The following is a 19,258-nucleotide window of genomic DNA, read 5'->3' as shown; positions in this document are numbered from 1 at the left end:
TTAGCAAGCTCTTGAATATCCAGACTTCATCTTGCAACTTACACAGCCCTCTTTGCCATGGTACACCATTCCGAGCAGCCAGTTTGCACAGACACATTGTGTTTTGCAGACTGAGATGAATTCACTGATATATATGTGAGCTGTTCTACGCTTCTTGTCCTCAGTGACTATGAAATTTCCCAGGGATTTTAATTTTTAAATTTACTAAAGCAAAGTGATTGAGAAACATGTCCCAGGCCACACAGAAAGTGTTTGATATAGCAGGGCATTGGAAGAGGTATCAAGGTCATGCTCTAAACACAACCCAAGTTTCAATTTCTTTCTTATTTTTCCCTTCCTCTTTCTTCCACTTTCAGTCTATGAAGAACCTATGAAATCTCTTCACTCTCTTTTAAATCCCTGCCTTTCTACATTTTGGGATCCTGTCCAAACTCCTTCCTGCCTACCACATATTCCCACATCCCCTCTGCTCTTCAGATAAGTGCAGGAGGGAGCCCAGTGGCTGCCTGGATGGGAGCCACCAACCCAGCTCACTCTGCTCTGTGGCTTACACACAGCTCTGGCAATGAACACACACTGACTCCTGAAAATGATAACAGATGTGAAAAAACTACAGCTTCACCACCTGTTGCTAATGTAATGGATCTAATTACTGGCAGACAGCTTGAATTATTTTTGAGGTCTGCTACAAAAGAAAGATTTTTTTCCCCTGTGGGAAACCGTTATTGGGAAACTTGTGGTTCTATAAAGGCAAAGGGGGCAGCCCTGTGCAGTGAAACCCTCTGGGTCCTTACAGGCTCCTCCCTGCCTGGAATTTCCTCTTGCACCATTCTCCAATGTGTTGATTATTTCTTCACCTAATTGACCTGATGAATTTATCTCAGCTATATACTTTCAAACTATCCACAAACTGATGACCATAATTTCAGCAGCTGCTTTGCCCACCATACTATTAACCCCTTCACTGACCAGTGCTTTTGCTCCCATCCTTCACACCAAAGAGAAAGGGTAGCTGGGAAGATATGTATGAATATATCCTGTATGGCAGTCCTTGTTCAGTGAAGTTGTTTATACACAACATCTGTATGGATAGCTGAAAATGTCTGTATTGATACTAATAAAGGTAAGACAACAAATCTGATTGAGCACTAGTATGTTTGAGCTAGACTGTATCTCCAATATGTGTTTCAGGCTGGGAGAGTGGGAATTAATATTGTTTTTATCTAGCATGATGCCTGCAGAGTGGCCATTTTTCTCAAGAGATTAAACTGAGCTTCTTGGTTAGGTATTGGCCTAGTCGCATCCAGACAGAAAAGGTAGTGGGTAGGCAGAAAAGGGAAGAATCTTGTGAATCTCTCTATTCCCTGGTGAGATAACTCAATTAAGACCTGGACTTGTTTATTGAAGATTTTGCCCGAGTTCTTAGTCATCTGCATCAACTGAAGAAGTGAGTGTAGCCACCACCCATCAGAAAGAGAGTGGAGACCCTTTCCTTGCTCATGGTTCCTTTCTGATTAGAAAAAAAGAATAGGGCAACCCCTGTGACCACAAGGAAGCTCTGCTTTCTTCATGGTATAAAAAGGTTCAAGGAGGCATCTAGTGAAAACAAAGGGCAGCCAATGTGAGATGGAAAACAATAGGTACATTTCTAGTCTTGGAATAGCACTGCCTAAATAATTGTGTCAAGACACCGAGATAGATAGACTGTTAATTTAAAATATACTCACATATTTGAGAATTGTTGGAAGAGCAGTCAGTGACAGAAACCTGTGGTCCTAGAGATCAGGAATAAACAAAGCAAGGAACCAGTTAAGAGGCAGCACTAACGGCCTTAGCAAGCAACTAAAGCAGGTGCCACAAGAGTCCTTTTCAATTCAGTGGGATAACTTACACCTTGAACCACAACACACATGCTGCTGAGTTGTTGCCAATCAAGAGCTGGAAGAGAGAGAGAAAAATAAAACCAAATGGAAGAATAGGAACAGCAAGGCATAATATAAAGAAGATGCAGTCTTCCTCCCACTTTTTCTTGCCAGTCCAAATTTTTTTCAGAGAGTGATGCATTTCATTTTCATTCCCAGCTACACTGGAAGGTCACTCGTGCCATTGTTATTAGCATTTCAGCAGTGCCTTACTGACTGCAGCTTGCAGCTCAGCCTTTGTTGGTCTCTTTCTTAGTGAGCTCTTCCCAGTTCCTATTTTTGTCATTAGAGGGTCATTATTAGTTGTTTTCTGTAGTTAAAAAAAATAAAAATAATTTTTAAAAAGGAAATTAAGAAGAAAAAAGGCTTCTTTAAATTCATCTCTCTGCACTTCAGGGAGCTGATCAGTCCTCCTGAAAGGAGATATCTAGGGTTGCTTAGGAATAGAAAGATGTCACCCTGCCTGTCAGATGGCTCTTTGCAGATTATTTCCCAGATAAGTACATCCTTTGTGGCTGTCTACCCCCTTGCACTGTGTAGGTTAACACAAGGAGAAATGTCATGCTTCAGTTACTGCACTGCAGCTGTTAGCATTTCATTTCTGGGGAATTAAAATGCAACAATATGTAATATTGATTCACCTATTATTATCTTCAGTCAACCGTATTTTTAAAATATTATTTTTAGTACTGAAAGAACAAATTTAGGAATGGCTGAGATCTCTCCAGACATGAAAATAAATAAAAGTTTCATTGATAATCAGGAAAAAAGTTTACTGCTCATTATGAAAGAAATTTAGGTTACTAAAAGTCTAATTTCTTTCAGCAAGAGCAGAGCATAGTACAAAAATATTATCATGGGAGGGCCTGCACACATCCTTGAGCACGAGCGTGCTTAGAAATTTGTATAACTAATTTTAATCTGTGCCTGCACATCGTTTCGCTTTTACTATAACAGTCTGCTTCATTTTGTTCACTTTTCCTGTTGATTTTCGCAGGGAAAGGACCCGAAAGACACGGCCCCTCCGCAGACCTGCACTTCCCCACGAGGCCACGAGGTGGCAGAGGAGACCAGCGAGCGCTGCAGAGCGGCGGAGGCCGGCGGGAGGCTGCGGCAGGACTGTGCTCCCGAGCCAGGGTGAGGAGGCTGGATTTCATCTCAGGTTGTTATACCGCCTCAAAGTGAACGAAACAGGTCCAATTTTAGAATTAATTTTTAGTTTTGAAATTGATCTTTCTTCCCATCTCACTAACTCTAAGCCCTAGAAGAGTCCTAAAACTGCAAGCCAAATTGCAAGGAAAAAGCATCTGGCCCCTTCCAGCACCAGTGCCACCCATCCTGCCTCCTCCTTTAAGCAAGAGAAGACACGCAGGAGTTTCTTCTGAAGGCACAGATATGCCATCTGTAGAGCACAGTCCTAAATAAACAAGCATCCAGGTTTATTCTGGTCCAAAGACTGATAAAAAGCATAGCTATAGTATTAGCTGGTTCAAATTACCCCTAATGATTATCTCAATGCCAGGAACTTCATCCGATTAAATGCCTCTCCTAAGAACATCATACACATCCTGTGCTGTGCACCCGAGAATGTCAACTACGAGCAGGTAAGGAGCACATCCTCCAGATGGCGATAAATCCGTATTTTTCAAATTATGTTTTTTTTTTTTGCCCTCTGAATTTGATAGAAAAGCTGTTGTCTTAGTTTCTGGACAGCAAGAGCTTATGATTTACAATTGTTATGCAAACATTACAAATCCTTACAGTATTTATGTATAGTATCGACTATTCAGAGTGTGTGTATATCAGTGTATATACATATATTTAGAAACATATGTGTTTGTGTATATACATAGAAACCTACATCTACTTCTCACTGTAGCCATGCAAGCTATGTGTCTGCATTCTGCTCTGCCTAGACAGAACTCTTTTGCAAATGAATAAAGATTTCCTGATAGGAAGGAAAGAAGAGTGATGACAGCAGTTTATTTTCTAATTAATTTATCCATCATGATTAACTCCTGCCATTGAAGCAGTTGTGTTTAGTCTCTGCTGAGTGTCTGATCTGAAGATAACTGCCTCCAGTGTAGCAAGGGAGGACTGCTTCAGACTGGGTGGGTGCCTATGGGTGCACTGGGTGCCCTTCCTTTCCTTGCCATTCTCCATTCTGGATTCTGGACAGCTCCAGAGCAGGAAAGCAGGGAGACAGGCTGCAGATTAAAAGGCAGCTCACCTTCTTGCCTCTTGCTGCTTGTAAAATAGACATGGGTGAACTGGCAGCAGGTGTATCACTACTAGACTCAAAGAAATCTGAAGTTTAAATGAAGTTCTTTCTCTATGGCAGTTTGTCTTGGCTGTACTCACTCTGAATTAGATCGGGAATTTTTCCAATGCATTCCAGATTTTATAGCAGTGCAAGTTACATTTCCATAGATTAGGAAAAATGAATGACTGACAAAGCATTATTATTATGACCCTGCTTCTTCATATAAACTGAAGTGGCTCACAGCATGCCTATTTGCCTCAGGACTTTGTCATGCCTTCTGGCTGACTGTCACCCATGGTGCACAAGGTTTACATTTGCTTTTCTGAGTCTTAGGTTCCTTCAACCCCTTTGGAAATATTCTGATTCACTGTCCTTGTGGCACTTGCTAGTCAGTGAGCAGCCAATGCAACATGAGACACTTTTGGTAAGATACGGTGTTTACTTTGATGAGTTAATGAATTATACAGCTGACCAAATAGCTTTGAGTATTAAAAGTGGAATTTCAGCTTGCACATGAAATGTAAATCAGTGGTTGAAAAAATAATCCAAAATAACACCACAGAAACAAGATGAAATGAGTTAATGTATAATTCAAACAGTATAGCTAGGAGCAACATTTCTATTTTAATACTATGAATGTTTCTAAATCATTACCAGATTCTGGTGTTTGATTTTTTTATTATTTTCTTTGAGCCTCTTTTTTTGTTGTTGGAGATATGAATGGTAATTAAAAGCAACAGTGAAGTATGAGGCCATTAAGAGCTGAGATTAAAAATTAAATAATAGAAATACTGTGATTTATGTTACTGAGCTCCTAAGGCACGTTTAAAGTAAACTCACTAAGAAATTCAGGTTTCTTCCATGTCAGCCAGTTTATTCAATACAAACCTAATCTGCTGAAAATAGCTTTCCAGGTTCCAGTTAATACTCAGTTAAAAATTTAGTTTGTGATTCAGGTCAATAAATTAACTTTTGAGAGCCACATTGTTAGTGGCCTCAGGTGAAAAACTATGTTAGGACTTAGCTAAAGGTTATCATTTTATCCTGCAGAAGATGATGTGTTTGGGGGGGTGAAGGGAGTCTCCTAAATCAGAGGTTATTTTTTTTGAGCAGCAACATCGTCCATCTGTGCAGCCCCTTTTGGAAGCCTGATAGGGCCACTTGCCCGACTGCCATGAAATCAAAACTTAATGCAAGTAAGAACTGATGAGCTGCAGTGCCTTGTGGAGCTGGACCTGCTCTTGGGGCTGCAGAACAACCAACACCCCAGCTTTCCTCAGGGGATCATTACTATAGCACACATTTATATACTACAGAGGGTCAATACCACGATAATGACCTCTGCCTACGTAAGTTGCGTGGTCTGGCTTGGTTTGAGCTTCCTGCCTTCATAGTCCTGCGTTTGGTTCAGATTTGGATCAGATTGCAGGCTGTGGCTGTTAGGTTTTAACACCTCATTAATTGCATGGCAGTAGCTTGAAATGCTCTAAGGTTTGGATTCAGGTCCTGTACAGAAAGTAAGGCTACTAGTATCTAGCCAGCATCTTCTGTTAAATTTAATTTTGTAAGCCTTCTTTTTAATCCAGAGAGAACCATAACTATTCTGCTGTAAAAATACAGCAGAGATCCTTATGCTTTCTCTCTAAGAGTGACAAGATACCACTGAACAAATTAGAAATAGCAGTGAAGGGATCTCTGCATTTTTAAATATCATTATGTATATGAGTTATGAATAACACTCCCCTTATAAAGTGCATTTAACAAGAGGATCTAATAGAAAAAAAATAATTAAATACCCAATTACTATTGCATAACAGCTTTGAAACCCTACCATGTTTCAACTTCATGTAAACCAGTCAAGAAAGAGCCCTAGACCTACTGAGAATTGCTTCAGGATCTAAAAGAACAAGAACTTTAGAGATAAAGCTCCCACAGTGTTTCATTATTTTAATTGATGTAATCAAGGTAAGAAACACTATCATTATCCCACTTTCTGTTATTTATTTATAAAAAATTCAGGTGTAGCACAATGATATTTTTCTCAGGCCTTAACATCATCCATCAATAAGGAAAGATTATTTTAATTACTCAGCAGCATGGAGACAAGGGCAGTCACTAAATACCATACCACTTCAGTAGGTAATCAGATGATTTTCTGTGTATTGATACAAATTACATGGGTTTTTTTATTTTTTTAATGCCATGATGCAGAAAGAAAGAACATAATTGTTGTGGTTTTTTGTTTGTTGTTTTTTTATTTGTTTGTTGTTGTTGTTTTTTCCCCTGGGAATCTACAAAATCAACATAAAACCAAATACTTGTTCTCTTTTGGCTAACATTCAAACCCTAGGGGACAGGTTTATAAACTGCTGGAGAGCATTCAGCATCAGAATGATTTAATTCATTGAGTCTTCATTTCTCACCCTTAATGAGTTACAAGGATGTATGTTAAAACATGGAGATCTTTGCACTGTCATTGCACCACACCAGGATAGATGCTGTAGATGAACTGAAGGTGTGAAAGGGCCAACATCCAACTTGCATCAGATAGAGCAAAGAACCACAGGAGCAGAAAACTGTGCTCTGTTATCTACAACATTCTCCTTTATCTAGAACAAAAGTAGCATCTCAAAAGGACTGGATAATCAAGCAGTGATAATAAAATTATCACCAGCACAATCACTATATTCCCTTTTCTTTCTTTTACTTTCAAATAAAAAATTAAGTCTGTCTGCAGCCAGATCTAGAAGATCTAGAAAAGGAGATGGCTTCACAGAGAATAAGATGCATATCAAAGCTGATGTTGCTGGGACTGGAACTGATTATACCTTATCAGGCATAATTATTATACCTCTTATTTCACAGAGAGAATATTTTATCTCAGAGTGCTGTGCAGATGATGTTTAGGGGTTTTCATATGAACATCTATTGAAAGGAGAAGCTAACAGGTCAAACTGTTCCTTACAGCAGAAGAGAAAACATTGATGTTCAATAATAAAACAGAGCATATATATATTGACCCAGGCAGGAAATTGGGAAAATGACTCAGAGTGAAATAAGGAAGAAAACTATGGCTTACCCCATAAATCTCCTAGCTCATCTGTCATTAAGCTTCTGTCCTCAGGCACCTGGAGAAGAGAAAATAGGACTTGTTGACACAGAGGAATGGCTGGAGTTTGTAATACAAAGATACATTTGATCTAAAGCAGAGCTGCTCTTCCTTTAACAAAGCACTCACTTGGATTGGACTGTGGCTTACTACATGAAAGATAATCTCCCTATTCCTTAGCACTGTTTACCTTTTTATTGTACGTCTCATCCAGTTGTTTCACTTACAAGCAGTTTGAAGCAAGCACACAGCTTTGGTAGTTGTTGTAAAGGTTGGGGTGTTGTGAGGCCTAAGTGAACAAGAGAAATGTTTATGCAATAATAAAATGAAGTGACAAAACAAATAAGCACAGTCAAACACAGCAGTCTGAATTGTTTCCTTCTGGTTTCCTAGGTTTGATGCTCCTGACTGCACTGATGTCTGGGATTGCCTGGGTGGGACTGAGACCTGATCCTGAGCCAGTTACTAGCAGCACTTGAGGAAGTTTGTCTTACATAGATTCAAGATAGTGCAACAATATACAACCTTTTATTTTATTTTCCTTAATTAAGACAGAATCCTGGAAGTTCATACCCTCAAGTTACTGGATTAAATCCTGCTGTAGAATTTGCCCAAATCTAGCCTTAATCACTCTGCTGTGATTCAGCTTACTGAGTGCATTGCTATTGACAAATTGGAGTTGTAGCTGATAACTTGGAATCAGGGATTTAAAAAAAAAAAAAAAAAAGCATCAAGGTGGCAACATGTAGGCAGAAGCACACCTCTTTCACAGTGCATGCAATGCTGGGAGAAGTAAGTAATCTAAGAGGATGTTAATTAGAAATTACAGAAAAGATTATGGGTCCAGAAGGTACCACTGTCATACAGGATCTGTGCTGCATATTTAAAAAGCACCAGAACTTTTCCTAAAAACATTAATTTGATTATTGTTTCATTTTGCTCACAATACCATCCCTTTTTGTTTTTTAAGAATACTTTGTTTCCGCTTGTTAATTCACCTCCTTTTCCTGTCCTCAGGTTTTGTTCATTGACAGTCTTTGCGTTAACCTAATTTGACTAAGCTCTTCTGTCTCCATTCCCACTCTCAATTACCTTGCATGACCTGCCCTTCAAAACAGGGCATCTTTGTATGCCCAAAGCAACCCCACTGCTGTGCTTTCTTTGCCCATCATTGCCATAGTTTTCTTCCTGTTTAGAACATCGGTTATCTACCTGAGCAAATCTCAGTGGATTTGCCTCACCAGGCAGATGAAAACTTCAGAATCACAGAATCATCACAACTTTGATTTGTTATTCTCTCAGTTGTAGTACAAACTGTGGCCTACAGCTCTACTACAGTGGTAATCAAGTATGAACAGTTGTTTTCCTTGAAGGCTTTGGCACAGTAGATAGTGGTGCAACTCATGTAAAGATCGAGCTGATGTTAAAAACACAGTCTAGGTATATGGTGAACGTGCCTTGGGCTTCCCTTGGCTTACTTAGGAGAGGTCAGGACAGTAAAACAGGGCTCATCTGTTAACTCTTGCTGACAAGACTCCCTTTTTGAGCCAGTTGTCATAAAAAACTGAACTGAATGGCAGTAATATCAGGGAAAAAAATTGCAACTTTTTTGCTAAAAATGCTTTTTCAGTGAATTGTGGAATGGAAGGCATTATGCTCTGAGCCTAGAAAGTGGTGTGCAGCCATTCTCGGAACTAGAAATATTCAGACCTGTCATTTTTTTATGAATCTAGTAGCTACTATTCCCATGCTGCATAGTGCACAGGGACAGGTTTGGGGCAGTTGGTCATGTTACAAATTACAGTAGCACAAATGTACTCTTTTAAGGAGAATGTTCAGTCTATGTAACCATGAAAATAATGTGATCCAAACACATTAAATTTCATGCTTTTATTAAACACAGCAATAAATTTCTCCCAAGAATGGTACCCTGTACATCTATAAAAATTGCCATGGGTACAGTTAACTTTAAGGAATTTTAGCACCACAACTGATAGAGAAAGAGAATTGCCTAATGTAATTTTCTCTAGAGAAAACGATTGTGTTTTCTGGTTGTCTAAATCAGCCTGACACTTCTGACCAGTAGTTTGCTCTACTACCTGCTGGATTATTAGATGTTCCTCAACTAAAGTAATCTTGCTGTATGGTACTGAATCAAGATTATTATTTTTGCCCAGTGAAGTTCAAGAAACCTCCACTCTTCTGCATGGACACATTGACCTAAGTAATGAACAAACTCCTCCTTAGAAAGAAAGATGTAACCACAGGCTAGAAGTACCACGAAGCAGAAATTAGTCAAACTGTGTGTCATGTTCAAATATCCTGAACTCTGGGGAAACATTTAATGGCACTTTATTTTTTCAAGCAGTGAAGGAACAAGGTAGGAAAAAGAAGAGTGGTCACTACTTAAGATTAAAGATGATACCCAAACCAGAGAAATTATTTAAGGAAAAGTTCCTCAAGAATGTCTGAAAGTGCAGGGCCTTTGGAGAAAAAGATTGCATAAAAGAAAAAAATACATAAAAACTTAGTGAAATTATCAAGGAACCCTTCTCTATAAAATACTACCATACACTAGGATTTCAATAAGCCAAAAACTTTCAGGGTTAGATGTAAACTGAGTAGCTCCTGCCACCCAGCTCAGGCTTGCTTGCTTTCTCAGGAATAAAGAGCTGTTAACAGAAAGGTCTTTCTCTAGCAAGGAGAAGACGTGAAGTTCACGACTTCATTCTGAGCCGACATCAGATTATTGCCTGCCCCTCTCCCCCAGCACCAACTTGCAATGAGGGAGAGAAAAGGAAATTAATTTCTAGAAGCTTGGAGATTACTTGTGCTCTGCTTACCTCCTGAGATTTTTGGCCTCTCAAAGAGCTGGATTAACACCCCGGAGGTCCTTTCTTCCCCTTAATGGAAACGCTTTGGTGACATTTCACGTTCCCTTTGGAAAATCTGACACCCAGGCATCTTTGAGAATGCTGTATCTGAAAATACAGAAAACTATTCAGCTATTCAGTACTTTATGGAGATTCATAATCCAGCTAATACAAGTGCCTGTGGCAATTTCTGGTAGACAGGACATTTTAATTCTGTGTTTGAATCCCCCATAGTTAGGTGGTTTGTTGTGCTAAGCATGAATTCCAAAAGAAATATTACTCACAGCTCTTGGTATTTTCAGGAGTGGTATGCTCTTGTAGGAGTTTATGGGACCTGTATGATAGGATTAGTGCCCAACCCTCATGCCGAGACAAAGAAAAACAAACCTCAAATTAGCTTAAGGAAAAATAACCGAACTCCCCTAGGGAAGGCACATTTTAAATTGCTTCATTTCAAAGAAAGTCGTGCTTCATTTATCTTACCAATGCTGAACAGGCCTCTCCCTCGTTCAATTTTGTTGTTGACATTGTAGTCAAAATAGGACAGAAGACAGCCTGTTGTTCATGCAGGAGAAGAAAAAGGACCTAATGTTGTTACGGAGAACACAATGTGCCACAGAGAGATACACTGAGCTATCAGCTGCTCCAACTAAGCAATCAAAGCTGCTACCTGAGCTGCCTAGGAGAAAAATTAATAGCATGAAGGGGGGAAAAAAGTGTGCAAGACCTCATGGTTTGTTCTGTGAGAACAATAAAGCAGTGGGGAATTCAGCTCAGAAACACCTGGGGCACACATTCAGCGTGGCTGAGCATTGCCTCACACCCCAAGGGTATGGGCATCGATTCTGTCCACTTCTAGAGCAACTTCACACACATATGAAAAACTGCTGGTAACAGCCACTTAACATTAGTTTCACCCTTCCAAAGGCACCCCACCAGCCCAGCACAAGAGGCCAGTGGACAGGGCTGCTTTTGTAGACATACCAGGAGTACAGGTTTTATATTATCTCTTTATCAACTTTTTTTTCTCCTCTTTTACCTTCTGGCACCTGTCACCAGCTTAGCCAGCTGCACTGTGAAGCTGATCAGATTTTTATTTTACTCTGATATTCCTGCTGGAAAACAGCTCCAGAGCCTCAGATGTATCTTAAACTTGGATTCTAATTCCAATTTTAATTCAAAAAGCACTTAAATTCAGCTTTTAAAAATGTGCATCTGTGCTCAGTCCCACCCTCCTGCATGAGCAGCCATTCTCCCACTCTGTCTTTAATAGTTACAGCAAGCAAGTCTGTCCTCCCTTAGCCTCTTTTTTGGCAGGCTACACAAGCTAAGCTTTTAATGATCTTCCTACCAAATCAGCTCTCCCTCTCCTGGTCATCTCAGAAACACTTTTATTCACCTGTTATAGTTTATACCCATCACTTTCGAACATGGGTCAGGAATGCATGGTGAGCACCAGTATTTCAAAAGAGCCTGGAAGAGCAGAAATAAAATCATAGACTGCCAGGATGGAAGGGATCACAAGGATCATCAGGTCTGAACTTTCTTGGCAATAACACTGTCTAGACAAGGTGGCCCAGAGCCCTGTCCAGGGCTGTTCAACACTGGGGAATCCACTTGTCCCCTGGGAAGATTATTCCAATGGCTTATTGTTCTTATTGAGAAAAGTTTCCTCTTTTGTCCAATCAGAATCTCCTCAGGAGTAATTTGTACCCATTACTCCTTGTCTTTTCCATGTGGCTCCTTAAAAAAAGGGAGTCTCCATTTTCTTTGTAGCCAGCATTTAAACACTGGCACATGATGAACACTATCAGTGGGTGTCCTTCCCTTTGTCATATTCAGAAATACTAAAAGGTATAAGATTTCTTGAGGAATCTGGAGGATAAACTGCAAATCACCACACACGTCAACCTCATGCTATACAGCATCTGGAGAAAAAACTGTCAGAGAAAACTGCCTTCAGTTTTCAAAACCCATGTCTAGTGTTCCCTCTTTACACTGCTGCAGATTTATATCAGGATTTATTTTGCCACTAGATTTACAGAGCCAGGCTCTCACAAAGGACTAGATGATCTTTAAAGGTCTTTTCCAACTCAAATCGTTCTGTGATTCTATGATAAGATACTCAGAAGTGTTTAAATTATAAATACTGATATGGTACCAAAGTTTGTGTCAAAACTCTTCTCTCCATAATTATAGAGCTTGGATAAATACTTTTACTGCTATCTACTATGCCAGCTGGGTATGGGCAGTGTGCAGAAGGGCCCAGTACTTAGTCCTCATATGATTGAGAACAAACATAATTATCAAAATAAGTTTTAAAATATTTTCTGGGTATCTGCTGCATTCTTTCCCTTGCACATCACCTACTGAGCTGTGACAAACAGCCATGCTGCAGAAGGAGTATTTTTCAATGGCTTTTACCAGTATATTGATAACAGATTGACTGCAGAGCCTCGGGTCTTGTAACACAGAATTTCAGCAGTGTCTTCAGTGATTTAAAAAGGACATTGGCCAGCTGCAAATCTAGCTTTGTAATATCATGACTTGCAAAATGTAAAATTAATAATTTTTTTACATTTTTATAAGTAAAATTCTGGTCTAAAATTCACATATCATCACACAGAACAACAAGGACTGAGAAGGAAATGCATCATTTGTTCAGTAAAAGAAAAAAAATAGCATTACTGTCAGGCAAATTGTTGCTCTGTGGTAGCAGGCACTGCACCTTTCTCTAGAAAGTACTCTTAAAAAGTCCTGTGCTGTGGTTATAGCATTTCCCCTTCCCCTGCTCAATATCTGGAACATCATGAAATATATGCATCTTCCAAAATGGCTGTTGCTATGGAGACTTCATATATTTAATTGGTGAAGAAACAGCTGAATAAGCTTTCACTTCCAAGCCCACAAAAGGTACTTTGACAGCCTTAGTTCAAGGAATGCTTTCTTCTCCTTTGCTGCCCTTATACTTACTATTTTAGTTTTGTTATATACTCATAAACCAAATGTTACCACTTATTTATCTATCCTGTATTTGAACAAAAAAGGTTTTTAGGAAATCCAGACCAAGGATTTTCACTTGAGGGAAGAATGATGGCCTTTATATGTTTCTTGTTACAATAGCACTAATAGCTGAATGGGCTTAATTTGTGCCTTAACCAGGAGGAGAAATTGGTACCCTGAGCACACACAGCAATATTAGGACAGCAAAAAAAGGTCTCTACTACTCAGCTGTGACCAATTACTCTCCCTTACAAATGCCTTCAATGTCTAGGACTGATCTGGTGAGTTTAGGATGAATGAAGATACTGCTTTTTAAAGATAGCCCAACAGCTACTTCACATGTCCACACAGATAGGCATAGAGCAGCTGGGCTGAACTTTAATGGGGTTCTTTAAAAATCTCAGCTCCAGCCTATTTGATTTTGGGGAAGAGAAGTCTGTGCACACTTAATTTTTGCAAGGATAGCTGTGCAAATCTGCCAGAACTGTCAGCTATGTTTATGCTTTTATGAGTTGCAAATATATTTAAACCTGAGAAGGTTCAACCCCCCCATTTACATTTCTCCTTTCAGAAAATTTCTCCTTTCCCTAGGAAGTGTCTAGAAAATAAATCAGTTTCTTTCATAGGCTTCAAAAGAAATTCTGTTTCCTGACAACCTCTACACATAAGGCTCAGTAGAGCTCTCTGCTTCTTCCCTAACCAGCAGCAGTTTTCTGTGCCAGACCTGCTGATAGTTGCAGCACTGGGGCAGGAGATGCACTTCAGCTCAACAATTGCAGAGTGACATAAAGAGATATGGGCTGGATTGCAAACTCTCCAACACTGAGCACGGGGGTTTCTCCAGCCCTAATTTAGCCTCTGGATAGGTGGCTAACTGGGTAAAGTCAGAACTCAGCTATATGGTGAAGCCTGATGGTCATATGTTCTACCAAATACTTTAATATTGCTTGTGAATTTCCTTAATAAATTATTACAAAATAAAGAGATATCTTGCTGTATCTAAATATAGATTTAAACAGTGTATTGGCTGATTTGCCTCAAGGTTATTTTCAGTTTCTTGAGGTGTTTGGATTTGTTTTTGGTTTTTGTTGTGTTTTTTTTTTTAAACAATAATTCTAAAAAATTTAATTGCAGTATTTAAAAAAATTAAATAAATCTGAGATTACTGAATCTCAATGTGCTTATAAATACTTGAAAGGAATTCAGTCACAGGTTTCACAAAAGCAGAATATTCACATAGTGATTCCCAAATGCCTGGGATACTTCTAATGTTTTTTCGGTTCCTCTGATCTTTTTACTTGAATTTGATCTATTTAATTGCTTAATGTTTAATACAGAGAACCACTCGTATTTCTATGAAATTCAACTAATGTGTATTGCATCAGAAGATGGGTAATAGCTTTTAGATGTGATTTTATGTCCTGGAAACCACCAACTTTCTTGAGAAAACGACAATTTTAGATTGATGGCTCAAGGGAGCTCAAGCTACAGCAAGTGCTGAAGCGAGTAGAGAACATACCCATTATTAGCAAGAGTTGTCCTTTTTGATTTGACAACTTGTCCATTCTAGGGACTCTAAGGGACAAAATTAGTAACATTTGGATCACTTACCCTCTGATAGTAGTCTGCAATTTTGTAGAATAAGAGTACAAACAGGGACCAGACGTTCTGCAGCTCGAATTCCTCTCCATGGCCGGTGGGTCTTCGCTCTGCCCTTTCCCCTGGGCTGTGTGCACTTGGCTCTGGGAGGCAGGTGCTGAGCTGGCATTTCCTCCACCTAAAATTTGAGTTTGATTTGGGTTTTATAATATGCATAGCAAGAACTGTACCAGCTGCCAAATAAATAAATAAAACAAAAGATACCAGTAATTCTCAGCTTCAAAAAACAATGTTAATTCCTAAGTAAGGCAAATGTTAATTTTGCAAACAGATTTAAAGGACTGCAGTCACAGATCTATTTCCACATTCCTATTTTAGGTCTCAGTTTCAAATGTTAAGTACTTGAATTATTTTAACAATTCAGATAGTCCTGTTGGCTTCAAATGAGACTACTCTTGCATTTAAATGCCTGGACAAATCAGGCCTAAATCCATGTATATTAAACAAATTGCATTATCCATAAGGAAACTCTCAGGACTCCTACTATTATCTCTTGTGGCAATATTTAAGTCAATGTCAATGAGACCTGCAGCTTAATACATGTGTGAGACACAGAACTTTATGATTCATGCAGTGCAGCACAAAAACTTGTTTCTGTAGCAACAGAAATTGTGGCAGGTGTGATAGTATTCTGGAATAAGAGCTCTGAAAGATTATTTATCCATATAAGAGAGTTGTTGATTTTATCTGATTTTCCTGTTAATATTCCACTGTTATCTGCATTATTGGTTTCACAGCACTTTATATCACTAGACAAAATTAGTTTTAATAAACTCTCATTATAGGTGTTCTGGTTTCAAAAAGCCTCTTGCAATGTGCAAAAGGATAAGGTGCATGGTTTTGTGTTTTGCTTTGTTTTTTAAAGATAGTTTTCAAGGCTGGAAAAAACCAGAAAGTTATCTTAAACCAAAGGAACTTACTCTTGGGCTTGTCAAAACTCTACCCCCTGTGAATGATATAGATTCATTGAGGTCCTGATGGGAACTGTCACAATCTCTTATCACCACTGAGTTTTGGGTCTCAAATAAGTTAATGATACTGTGTATGTTGGGAGCAAAATTTATTTCATATATTAAGAGGGTTTTTTCTGCTTAACTAGGTATGAAATTTAGCACTGCTGTTTTGAATAAAGACCTTTACAGTTGACCTCCACATAAATATACCACAACTATAAAGCAATTAACAAGACATTAAGACTGCACAGTTTCTTGGAGCTTCAGGAGCTATATGGCTTAGTAGTATCTTTGTAGTGGAATATTAATGTTTTTCAGTGAATTAATGCAGAAGAGGACCAATGACTTTTAAAACAACAACAAAAAAATCTATAAAGACCTTTGTAAGTGAGCTATAGACTGACATAATAGCAATTGACTGTGCAACAGAGCTGGTTGATGAGCTGTAAATCCATGGGGAGTGATAGCTGGAAATGTGCTTCAGCTTCAGTTTCCATTTGTTGGCTTTAATCTACTGTGTGGTTGTTTTAGGCTCATTTCTATTCCACTTGTTTATTTGAGAAGGAATCAGAATAGCAGAAAAAATCAAATTAATGTTTAAACTACAGCTTTAGAAAGCTGCTATGAAATAAAACGCACATATTAAGACCAAGATGGGAAAAGCTAGTCACTTTTAGATATGCTGGTTTTTACTAGATTTCAAATGAAAGAGAACTCATAAAGAAGCTTACTACAGAACTACACTGAAGTTCTGAAAACTACTGCAGATCACTGAGCTGCATAAAAATATGTATATAGAATAAAGTGGTATAGAGTAGTAAGGATGTAATTACAGCTGTGTAATATAATCAACATCTTTTGACTGAATTCAAGGAAATGATAGCTAACTATGGTACTGCATCAGCAAATGTTCAATCTAACATATCTTTCCTTTCTTTGGAGGGTTTGCCATCAGAAATGCTTTTTTAAACACAATTTTCTGAAGGCTGGGTATCTGTTTAAGGTCTAAGAATACCACTTTTGCTAACTGGATAATTAAAAATATGTAGGGGGTAGACTTTCTTGCAGTGCCTGGCATTGGAATGGGGCAATTTCATAACATTTATTTTCACTACACAGTTCATTGAAGCTGGATACTCAGTTTCTTTCTCTTCAGACAGATTAATTTCAATAAAAGGCCATACAGTAAGGTGACACAAAGGTCAGTGTTAGTATGGTAATTACTTATGGCTCTTGTGACAGTTGAAGCGCCACATCTCTCTTTATACTCTAGTAAAATTGCTATTACATACCCTATCCCTTTTGATTGGTGCTTTATGGGAACGGTAGCAGAGGAACTGTAGGAAACTGTGGAGGATTAAAGACATTGAACTAGTGTCTGTCTTTGGCCAGTCATGGAAATAACTGACAGTTGGTGCTGATTCAAGATCCAGCCTTCCTGCTAGCAGCCAATTCAGATGAAAAATGTCACTCTAATACTCAGGTTAATGGCTTTTGAGTGTAGAAAGACCTCAGGTTAGTAGGCTCTGGAATGTCACTCAAGGTAACCTAGCAGCAATGACAATCTTGGTATCTTCACCATGGTGCAAAAGAACAAACCATCCATCTCCATTCCTTATAATTCTGTAAGCTGAAAACCACCAGCACTTGTTGACTTTTGCTAAGATCAATATTGAATCTTAAAGAGTAAAGACTAAGTCGGATTAAAGTGGAGTTAAATACTTACTTTTGGGGCAATACATTCCACTCACAGTTTGGCAGCCATGCCTGTAATTAAGAATACTTTTGAAATAAAAAAAACATTGCACTCTCTTTCTCTACATGCAGTAAGATTTGACTGGAGCTTTAACAGCTTCAGGAGAAGAGGAGAACTTTTAAGTTCAAAGAACAGGTAAGTGTGTAAGCATGCCTTGTGAAGGAAAGCTGTCCTCTATGAGGTTTTTATTGACTAGTGTGTTAGCATTCATGTGCCAAGCCAATATATATTAAAGAGAATACTGGTGAATCCAGCAAGTCTCCTATTCTAGTTCAAGTACATAGTAACAAGGTGCTCATCCTTGACCTGAGCTCTCCACAGCTGAAATCAGCTTTTGTAAATTTATGATGACAGTAACCAGCACAGCCTCTGGCTGTAAGTTCAATAACAACGGACATTATTTGAAAAGCTGTTTATACTTCTCAAGTTCCTGTCTAAAACATAGCTGGCTTGCAGTGCTCCTTAAGGCTCTTGAATAGACAAGTGAAATAACTGCTAGAGAAAGAAAGCTTTCCATATAAGAAATTCTGATATCTGTGCTTCTAGAAAGTCAAGGAATATGCTTCAACCCTCCGTTCACTTTTGTATTTCGAGGTTGCTTTGCATACTTCACAACAGCTTGCTTTGCACAGGTCTGGCTGCTACTTCAAGGACTGGCCCAGTCAAAATAGCTCAACAATAACATGTATTGTTAACTCAGTCCTTTCTTCTCTTTGTAAATTGCTTGAAAGCCTCCACAAATGAGCTTGCAGTTCACAACTGCCACGGAAACAAATTTAGAGAGTTTTAGTTCTTAATAGTGTTTATCTAGACACTTTTCAGATTGATGGCTCACTGGTCTGTATTGTTGTTTTTACAGGCTTATGAGGATGTACAGCTATTTTTGCCCAAGGATGCTGTGCAGGCACTTCATGTGTTTCAAACAGGCAACTAGTTAACATTTCTGCCCCTTGGTTTCCTGAGGCCAAGCAGGTGGAGGCTAATATGATATAAATCTGCTTTCAGCATAGGTTAAGGACTATTTTTACTTGCAGGCTGCTGTATTTTTAACACATTTTAAGCATGGAAACACTGATCCACTTTGATTTGACAAGCAAGATGGCTTGGAAATGAGTTAAAACTCTCACTGTTGTCCTTTGTGTCTTTCTTACACCTTTTATTTGAATAGAAGTTGGCAGAGTTGAAGAGCTTAGTGTGCATCCATTAGAAGCGTTAAACAAACCATTTTTTGTCTGTATTCTCTGTAGCAGAAAATAAGAGATTACAAATAAAAGCAACCTAATAGATGCAGAAGCTGATCAGTCCTTGAAGTCTTTAAAATAAAGGTACTTTTCTACACCTTTTTAGGCAATAAAAGGTTCTGAATATTTTTGCATGACATTATTTCATGCAAAACATTACATTTTAATAGCTTGTTTTAAATTTGGTTGCTGTGGTGTTTCTTTGGGGTTTTTTGTGCTCTCTGTCCCCCCCCTGAAATGCAGACATTGCTGATTTAAAGACAAAACTTTTCATGTAGTAAGGTTTATTTAGCACACATCATTTCCTCCTGCTGTCAGCTGGAAATAAATTGCTGCAGGACAGCAATGAGAGGAAAATATACTCTATATGGACTTGTAAATTTGGAAAATGTGCACCTTTCCTTCAGTAGAGATACTTTTTAAATTTAATCATATTTATAAATACATATTAGCAGAAATATATAAAAATAAATACTAAA

At 38.6% G+C, this 19,258-nt stretch overlaps 1 long non-coding RNA gene across 4 annotated transcripts in view; it reads right to left on the bottom strand.

Moving 5' to 3' along the window:
* LOC127387736 (uncharacterized) overlaps nt 1-19,258 on the bottom strand; it is a 40,444-nt gene that overhangs the window by 14,299 nt on the left and 6,887 nt on the right. For all 4 annotated transcript variants that reach the window (XR_007890196.1, XR_007890195.1, XR_007890198.1 and 1 more), the window contains exons 2-8: nt 17,509-17,549; nt 14,782-14,947; nt 10,138-10,275; nt 7,485-7,583; nt 7,265-7,313; nt 1,892-1,938; nt 1,728-1,775 (exon numbers count right to left, since the gene is read on the bottom strand). This is a non-coding gene — a long non-coding RNA (uncharacterized LOC127387736). The remainder of the gene's footprint in view (nt 1-1,727; nt 1,776-1,891; nt 1,939-7,264; nt 7,314-7,484; nt 7,584-10,137; nt 10,276-14,781; nt 14,948-17,508; nt 17,550-19,258) is intronic.

The sequence above is a fragment of the Apus apus genome, chromosome 8 (assembly GCF_020740795.1).
Source record: "Apus apus isolate bApuApu2 chromosome 8, bApuApu2.pri.cur, whole genome shotgun sequence".
NCBI classification, from domain to species: Eukaryota; Metazoa; Chordata; class Aves; order Apodiformes; family Apodidae; genus Apus; species Apus apus.
Note: the sequence above shows the minus strand (reverse complement) of the source record. Positions and strands in the feature narration are given on the sequence as shown.